The 10113-nt window shown below is 43.3% G+C and overlaps 1 pseudogene; it reads left to right on the top strand.

The window, feature by feature from the left end:
* The window catches only part of LOC145052386 (agglutinin-like), a 28406-nt pseudogene continuing 18293 nt past the window's right edge, over window positions 1-10113 (top strand).

The following is a 10113-nucleotide window of genomic DNA, read 5'->3' as shown; positions in this document are numbered from 1 at the left end:
ATGGTGGAATGGCCAACTCCTAAAAATATCAAGGCCTTGTGCATATTTCTCGGCCTCACGGGGTACTATCGAAAATTCGTGAAGGGATATGCTAACATAGCAACCCCTTTGACTGACCAGCTGAAGCGGGACAAGTTTGGATGGAATGAGGCGGCGGGGCTAGCTTTTGGAAAGCTGAAACAGGCCATGAGCTCAGTTCTGGTGTTAACAATGCCAGACTTCTCGAAAACCTTTGTGATCGAGACTGATGCCTCCGGGACCGGTCTAGGAGCGGTTCTAATGCAAGAGGGTAGACATGTGGCTTTCTACAGCAGCACCTTGGGAACCCAAGCACGGTTAAAGTCGATTTACAAAAAAGAATTAATGGCGATTGTCAAGGCGGTCCTAAAATGGCGTCCGTATCTCCTTAGAAGACGATTTGTGGTTCGAACCGACCAGTTGAGTCTTAAGTATAGTCTGGAGCAAAGAGTAATTGGTAACGGACCGAGGCTAGTAATCGTGTAGCAGACGCCCTGTCTCGTCGGGAACATCCGCCATTGTGCAATGCTATTTCGGTGGGTTGTTGGACCTTCTGGGACCAGTTGCAAGAGGAAATAAAAAAAGATGAGTTCATTGGAAAGATCAAGCTGGGGGTAGAAACGGCACCGGAAAATTACAAAGGGTTCAATATCTATATGGACCGCTTGATGTATAAGGGACGACTGGTGGTACCCTCGAAATCAAAGTTGATACCGGCCATCATCAAGGAATTTCATGATTCTCCTGTGGGGGGACACTCGGGAGAGAAGAAGACTTACCATAGGGTCACGAGTGAGCTCTATTAGACGGGGATGCAAGTCGATATCAGCAAGTATGTGAAGGAATGCTCCGTTTGTCAACAATGCAAGCATAGTAGTTTTTCACCAGCAGGTCTCCTACAACCTCTTCCGATTCCCGAGAATACATGGGATGAAGTCACCATGGACTTCATCGAAGGCTTGCCAAGGTCAAATGGCTGGGATACTATTTGGGTGGTGGTAGACAGGCTCAACAAATATGCTCACTTTATACTCCTCAAACACCCATTTTAGTGCAGCGACGGTGGCACAAACTTTCATTAAGGAGGTTGTTAGACTTCACGGACTGCCAAAATCAATAGTGAGTAACCGGGATTCAGGAGGCCAGCTGTTAGAATCGTGGGGGAGGAGCATTTTTGTATGTTGATTGGTCCTTTATTTTGTTTGTGAGCATTATCCTTAAATGTCAGTTCTGCCCCAGGGGACCACGGTGGTGTTGGAGGGTATTTGCTTTTTGCTTTAGTCTAGTATTTATACTCCCAGTTTTGGTTGAGTAAGGGATTTGAAAAAACTTGTAGTGAAAACTATTTTGGTGAGATCCTCGCCTCTCGAAAGCATGGAGTTTATCAGTCTCAATTGAATTAGTATTTCGTGGTTTATCTTTGATTATGTGTGTTTTTCTAGCTTATCAGGTTATTTTACTTATTATTTATTAATATGCAACTATAAAAAGTTGCATTAAAGCTTCAAATTACATTATACACGTACACAAAATTTTGCAGGCTAAACAATGCATGTGGTTTAACAAAAATCTACAAAATGAAGACATCAGTAAATCTTGGAATCAAAAATGTATATTATGCGGAAATCAAATTTATGCCTATCTTCTATAAAAAGTGGGTTTACATGTCAACCTGCCAACGAGAACACGAGACGATCGCCACCCTTAGTCCAAAACGCCTTCCAGTTTTATAGTTTTATTAAAGACAAGGTTTTTTTTTTTTTTTTTTTTTTTTTTTTTTTTTTTTTTTGTAAACCAACATAGATTATCAGATGTTAGTAAATATAAATTTTACAAAACCAAAAAAAAAATACAAAAAAATATTAAACGGTAAGTTACAAAATCTAATTATAATTAGAAGAAGAAACAAAAACAGATACCAACTATTAGTAAATATAAACAATCCTTAGAAATAATATTTAAGTATGTATACAAATATGGGAGGATCATAATTAAATTAAATGAGATTATTCAAGATAAGTTGAATTCCCAATGGGAGGACTTTGAAAGTATATTGATAATCCTACACATCAATCCCAGGAACTCATGGTTTACTTATGACAATCTGCACATCAATCCAAGTTCATCATAGTGCATCTCATAAAGCACAAAGTAGAAGAAGGAAGTGATTCCAAACTTTACCTATTGCTCCATTTCGTTTCACTTAGATCAATAAAATTTACATAAAGCCCCTCATAATATTGAATATTTTCGTTACTAATTTCCATTATTGTGAAAATGTCTCAAAAAACACTATTATACTTTGCAAGAAACAACCATTTTGGACAATTATCAAAAATCAAATGCAGAAAACATCATCGTGCTTGGCCTTCTTATTTAAAATCACTCTTTCTTAAGGAGTATAATGATTTGAAAAAGTCAACCATGAATGATTTCTTATAGTGCAAAAGACGTTTGGCTAGTGTATTTTTGGGCAAATATTCGACTACAAGAAGTAAGGGTAAATGTCACTGTAGCCCAACAAACTTACGTGTTTTGGTTTAAAATGTCCCTCATCTTATTTTTTTTGCTTTCTAAGGGCATCAACTTGTATTTTACCGGCCAATTTGGTTAAACAACCCATTATAACTGGTTAGATCTGCCAAATAGGTTAGAAAATGATTACATGTAGCCTTGTCAGCAATACTTGGAGCCTAGTAGACTTCTGCCTTGTCAGCAACTTTGGGGATTAATCTAAGCACTCCTTGCTCGATCGAGCTCCTCACAACCACCCCTCAATTATTGTTGTTCAATTTCCGATGAACCTTCCGTCCCCTCCTATGTTGCAGTCAATCGGACCAGAAGAAGAAGGAAGTCACCAGAGCAGCCTTGGAGTGTTGGCGCCCCTCCTCATGACCTCCCAGCCATCGCCGAAGATTGACGCCCTCCCCTTCTCGCGATCGCCATCCAACTTCAGAGTTCCCTAGAGACTTCGACTATACATTCGTTACCTAATCGTTGAAGATGGAGACGGACTGCAACCACCTACTAGTTCCGTCTTCCTTCCTCGACCAGTGCTCGCTGATAAGCCACAAACAATCACCCCATCGTTTCTTGTTTCTGTCCGCATCAATTTCCCTTCCCTATATAATTAAGACGAAGGCCCCCCGTTTTGTATATATTAGTGATCTAATGAAGATGATTATTCAATCTGATACCTAAACAAATTTGTGGTGAACAAAGGAAAATGAGGGTGATGATTGGGTTCTGGGTAACAATTATTCAATTGAGACACACACACACATACACACCGTCGTCGATCAGATTTGATGTTCATGATTAGGTTACTCTGTCAATAACAAAGAAGACGAAGAACAGAGTGAAGAATGTTGATTGAAATCGGAAGAGACGCCACTGCTATCTTTTCTGATTTAAACCTCCAATTTGTTGTGATGTATTTCATACAAAATGAGAAGCAGATGGAGTCTTCATTGATTTCATGGTCACCACTATTGAATTTAGGGTTATTGTAAGTCATGTACCGTGTCAATTGAGGGAAGACTTTAACAATTGACTTTACTTGCTGACTAGGAAGGGGTTCACCGGATGGCCCCTTCATTTTTTTTCAAAAGGACCTTTTAAATCTTAAAAACATGAATTCGTACCCTTAGAAAGCAAAAAATAAGATGGGAGACCTTTTTAACCAAAACACGTAAGTTTGTTGGGTTACAGTGACATTTACCCAAGAAGTAATTCATTATGTTCACAAAAACAACCGAGAAGATTTAGCAGCCTTACATTACGCAATTCACCAACCAATTTTGCTTCTTCCTGATACTCATAAAAGGATAAAATCAAATTCTCACATAAATATGATATAAAATTCAAAAAAACTGAACAAAAAATTGAATTTTTGTATACCAAAAATTATCGGGAATAAGGCCAAGCGGACCTGTTAAACCTTTCAACAGCTATCCTCACTTGATTTTCAAGTTTCCCTTTGTAGATGACATTTGGAGCCTTTTCACCATGTTTAGACACAATGTTTTCAGTTGCAAAACCGGATGTTGCATTTTTAAGTTGCTTAAAACTGAATTCTTTAAATGCAGGCAAGTTTCGGATTCCTCTTCATTCCATATTGATAAAAAAAAGAGGGTTTGTTTCAAGTTACTATAATAAAGTGCTTAAAATGACAGAAGGATATATCATGGAACTATAGAAACCATACCGGTATACCACCATTTTGATCCTCCTGAATTGAAGCTTTGTGTGGTGAAACCAGACATAGACATGGACTGACTGAGATTGGTGCAACATGAACCCATGTTGATGAATGTAAATCAATATCAATAACATACAACTCCACAACAATTAATTCCATTGATAATAATATATGAAATCACTAGAAACCTCCTTGACAAAGAAAGCAATATCAACATAAAATAGACGAAAATGAAGAATATTTAAAGAAAACTACCTAATGGATATGAAAATAAGGACGATTATAGTTAATTAGAAACCTCTAGCAATCAATCCTTATTGCACTTATTCCCTAACACTATGCATATGAATTAGTCCTTCAAATCAATACCATAACTCTAGATACATAGAAAGGAGCGATATTTGGGGGCGAGAAGTAGGGATTTCAAAAACCGAATATCATTAATAGAATTAAATACCATTTTGAGACAAGAGGAAGATTAGAAATTTCAAATTTTCATTTCAAATTAGGCAAAGTATTTCAAATTAGAAAAAATCGATTGAAGAAATGAAATTTATTTATGGAAAAATTAAGAAAATTAATGTAAGATTACGACGATTTAATGGTAATCTATTTTGGGTATGACAGACTATTAATTAAACAATAATCCATATATTATGCTCCTCCTGGAATTTAAAAGAGTTAGGGTAAAATTGGATTTTCACTTTGTAAAATTTTTGTAACAACGTAAATTTTCAAAACAAAATTTTCATTTTTAAAACCATCATTTTTCACAAATAACATTAACATATTGTTTCAAATGTATTTATCACAAAGACATTTCCCCAGAATCCAAAAACATAAACTCCTCAAGTGTGTACGAATCATGCCGGCGCCTTCCTGCGCTCATCACTGGTACCTGAAACCCATCACACAACAACTGTAAGCATAAATGCTTAGTGAGTTCCCCAAAATACCACATACAACACATACTCCACTCAAGGCTATAATACGACCCTCCGGTCGATGTGTCTCAGCGGGACCCTCCAGTCCCGTAGATCGTTGGACCCTCTGGTCCGATCATAGCTCGTTGGGCCCTCCGGCCCGGTCTGTATCGTTGGACCCTTAGGTCCGGTCTATAACAATATACACATACACATAGCACATAGCACATAATCTCATACATAACACATAAGACCCTCTGGTCTACATAATGTACCACTCTAGGTAAGTATAGTGAGAAGACTCACCTCGATGTCTCGGTAAATATCTGACTCGAAATAAATGCGATCTAGCCTCCGCCTAATCACACAAAGTAATACACTCATAAATACAACTGAACTCAACCCTAAAGGTCAACAAGGTTAACGGTCAACTTTGATCGGACTCGGCGAGTGTACTAGGGCGACTCGGCGAGTCTATACGTGTCTACTGACTCTCTAGGATCCTCTCTTGACACGCCGAGTACTTCTCTGACTCGACGAGTTCCACCTGGCATGAATCGCGGGCCCACCACGACTCAACTCGCCGAGTCTCAAGAACAACTCGGCGAGTTCCGGCTTGACTCGGTCCCCCTGACTCTCCCTGACTCACTGAGTCGACCCCTCAACTCGACAAGACCACTCGCTGAGTGGTTACGGGCAAACTTCATGCTACTCGTCGAGTCTGTTCTTCAAACTCGGCGAGTTCATGCCATGCATAAACTCAAACTCACTTCTGAGGTCAGATCTGTTCTATACAATCATAGATCTGGCCTCCCCAAGCATGATAATCACGTAAAGTCCAAACCTTGGTGCTCAAACAAAAACTATTTGCTCTTATATGATGTTTTAGCCTCATATCTCGTAACCCTTGGTCAAAACTCCCATGAATCCTCATAAAGCTTAAGGAATAAAGCTTCTCTGGACCTCTATGGATCCCATTTTAAGCCTCAACACAAATAGGGACGAAATGGACATCAAATCTAACCAACAAAGGGATCAAGAAACCCTAAACCCCCATGTTCATCAAAACAACAGAAAAGGGAGCCAAAATATACCTCCAAAATGATGCTCTGAGCTCCAAAATCGAAGGATGTCCACCTCCCTTACCTCCTCTTAGCTAGAATCTCCTTTGCCTTGCTAAACAAAGCTTCAAAGGTCAACAATGGCCTCTTCTCTCTCCCAAAACGCTCAAAATCTCTTTAGGGTTTCTTGGTGGCTGCAAATGACGGCCATAAGCCCCTTTAAATAGGTCTCAAACCCTGGAAATTAGGGTTTCATTAAACAGCGTGGACTCGCCGAGTCCAGACGTGAACCCGCGTGCAAAAACCGCGATCCTACTCGGCGAGTTTAGACTCCAACTCGTCGAGTCTCCTCACATCACCCAAAATTAAAAGAATAAAAATAATACCTGGGAATCCGGGGTGTTACAATTCTCCCCCACTAGAATCAGATTTCTCCCTCGAAGTCTCACTCCGCAAATAACTCCGGATGCTGCTCACGCATCTCACGCTCCGGCTCCCAAGTTAACTCTGCCCCTTTCCGATGCTGCCACTGGACCTGCACCAGTGGCACCTCTTTATTCCTCAGAACCTTGATCTTCCGATCTCTGATCGCCACTGGTCTCTCAGCGTAATTCAGGCTCGCATCTACCTGAATATCTTCTAGTGGCACTACTGTCGACTCGTCGGCTACGCACTTTCGCAACTGCGACACGTGGAAAGTGTCATGAATCTGACCCAACTCTGCTAACAACTCCAAACGATAGGCTACCCTGCCTACTCTCGCGACCACCCTGAAAGGACCAATATATCGGGGGCCCAACTTGCCCCTCTTCCTGAATCGAATCACTCATTTCCAAGGAGAGACCTTCAAGAGCACAAAGTCGCCGACCTGAAACTCAAGCTCGGACCGGCGTCTGTCCGCATAACTCTTCTGATGACTCTGAGCGGTCAACAACCTCTGTCTGACCTGTTGGATCTGCTCTGTCGTCTGAAGCACGATCTCGGTACTACCCATCACGCGCTGCCCTACTTCTCCCCAGCAGATAGGGGTCCGACACCTCCTCCCATACAACAGCTCAAAGGGCGGCATGCCAATGCTCGAATGATGGTTGTTGTTGTAGGAGAACTCCGCCAAGGGCAAAAACGTGTCCCAACTTCCGCCGAAATCCAACACACATGCTCGGAGCATGTCCTCGAGCGTCCGAATCGTCCGCTCACTCTACCCGTCGGTCTGGGGGTGGTACGCAGTACTAAAATGTAGTTTCGTTCCCAATTCCTCATGAAACTTCTTCCAGAATCTGGAAGTGAAACATACATCTCGATCTGAAACAATCGAAATCGGAACTCCATACTGTGATACCACCTCTCTCACGTACATCTCCGCCAACTTCTCCGTGGAAGAGCTCTCAATGATGGCCAGGAAATGAGCACTCTTTGTCAACCTATCCACAATCACCCAAATTACGTCAACACCCCTCGCGGTTCTTGGCAATTTGGTGATGAAGTCCATGGTAATCTATTCCCATTTCCACTCGGGAATCTCGAATGGCTGCAACTTACCATGTGGACGTTGATGCTCGGCCTTAACCCTGCGACAGGTCAAACATCTCTCTACAAACCATGCGACATCCCTCTTCATACAGGGCCACCAATAATCCTTTTTCAGGTCCAAAAACATCTTAGTGGCCTTGGGATGGATCGAGAATTTCGATCGATGAGCCTCCTCCATCAAAATGGTACGTATCCCGCCCACGGACAGTACCCAAATCCGACCCTGAAATGTCATGATCCCCCGGCTATCGGTAACGAACTCCGATACCAGCCCGACAACTCGTTCCCTCTTCTGGCTCTCAGGCTGCACAGCCTCAGCCTGGGCCCCTCGAATAGCATCCAAAATCGGGGTCATCACTGTCAATGTCATACATACATCTCGCAATGGGGCGCTCTCCGCCCTACGGCTCAGTGCATCGGCTACAACATTAGCCTTGCCCGGGTGGTACAGGATCTCACAATCATAATCCTTGACCACATCCAACCATCTCCTCCGACGCATATTCAGGCTGGGCTGATCCATCAAATACTTCAAGCTCATGTGGTCCGTGTATATCGTACATCGAACCCCGTACAGGTAGTGTCGCCAGATCTTGAGAGCGAACACTACCGCCCCTAGCTCCAAATCATGCGTGGGATATCTCGACTCGTGAGGCTTAAGCTGTCTCGATGCATAAGCTATCACATGCCCCCTCTGCATAAGCACCGCTCCCAATCCGGAAATCGATGCGTCACAATAAACCACAAAATCCTCCATCCCTTCCGGAAGGGCTAACACTGGGGCTTCGCATAACTTCCTGCGAAGTGTCTCGAACGAGGTCTGCTGCTCCGGACCCCAAGAAAACGCAACACCCTTCCGGGTCAACCTGGTGAGGGGTACAACGATCTTGGAGAAATCCTTAATACATCTCCGATAATAGCCGGCCAATCCCAGAAAACTCCTGATCTCGGTGGGTGATCTCGGCACCTCCCACCTCATAACTGCCTCAATCTTGGTCGGGTCGACTAAAATCCCCTTCTGGTTAACGAGATGCCCCAAAAACTGGACCTCTCGTAACCAGAACACACATTTGGAGAACTTGGCATAAAGCCTCTTCGATCTCAAAACTCCGAGGATCTCCCTCAAATTCTCCTAATGCTTCTCTCTGGATCTCGAATACACCAGAATGTCGTTGATGAACACGATCACCGAGCGATCCAACATTGGTCTGCACACCCTGTTCATGAGATCCATGAACACCGCTGGTGCGTTAGTGAGTCCGAAAGGCATCACCACGAATTTGAAATGCCCATAACGAGTCCGGAAGGCTGTCTTCTGTACGTCCTCCTCCCGCACCCTCACCTGATGATACCCAAACCTCAAATCGATCTTGGAGAACCAAGATGCTCCCTGCAGCTGATCAAACAAATCATCGATCCCTGGCAACGGGTAACGGTTCTTGACCGTTAGCTTATTCAGCTCACGATAATCGATGCACATCCGGAGCGAGCCATCCTTCTTCTTGACAAAAAGGATAGGTGCTCCCCAAGGCGAACTGCTCGGCCTGATAAACCTCTTCCCCAGCAGTTCTTGAAGCTGCGAGGACAACTCCTGCATCTCCGGAGGCGCAAGGCGATACGGCGCCTTAGCGATAATCGCAGCTCCTGGAACCAACTCAATGCCGAACTTTACTTGCCTCTCCGGAGGCACACCCGACAAGTCCTCTGGAAACACATCCAGAAACTCACGCACTATTGGAACCTCATCAACTGATCTCGGTCTCTCAAAATCAGCTCTCTCATCCATCACATATGCCACAAAACCCCTACAGCCCTGCTGTAGACTCTGTCTCACTCTGGCGGCCGAACAAAATGCTGACCCTGAACGTGTACCCTCGCCGTACACTGAAAGAACTCCCACACTAGGGTCTCAAATCGACACCAATTGACGCTTGCAGTTTATCACAGCTCCATAACGGCTCAGCCAATCCATACCCACTATCACACACACGTCCCCCATCGCGATCACGATCAGATCTATCGGAAACTCCACACCGAAGATCTCAAGGACACATCCTCTAATCACATCCGAAGCATACACAACTCGCTCATTAGCTATGGAAACTCGTAGAGGCCAATCCAATGCCTCTCGACGGGTACTAATACGCTGACTAAATGCTATGGAAACAAACGACCGACTCGCACCCGAGTCAAATAACACCAATGCAGGCACAGAATTCACAAGAAAAGTACCTACGCATATGATCATATAAGCATAAAATCTCAACTCAAATAAAAGATGAAAAGGAAATACATACCATCCACAACATCAGGCGCTGCGCGGACCTCCTCCGCAGTCAACTGAAACGCTCTCCCATAAGCCCTCGGGGCCTCGACCTTC

The sequence above is a fragment of the Lactuca serriola genome, chromosome 1 (assembly GCF_051521515.1).
Source record: "Lactuca serriola cultivar US96UC23 chromosome 1, Lser_US96UC23_V15, whole genome shotgun sequence".
In the NCBI taxonomy this organism is placed as follows: domain Eukaryota; kingdom Viridiplantae; phylum Streptophyta; class Magnoliopsida; order Asterales; family Asteraceae; genus Lactuca; species Lactuca serriola.
This window is presented reverse-complemented; position numbering and strand designations above follow the sequence as displayed.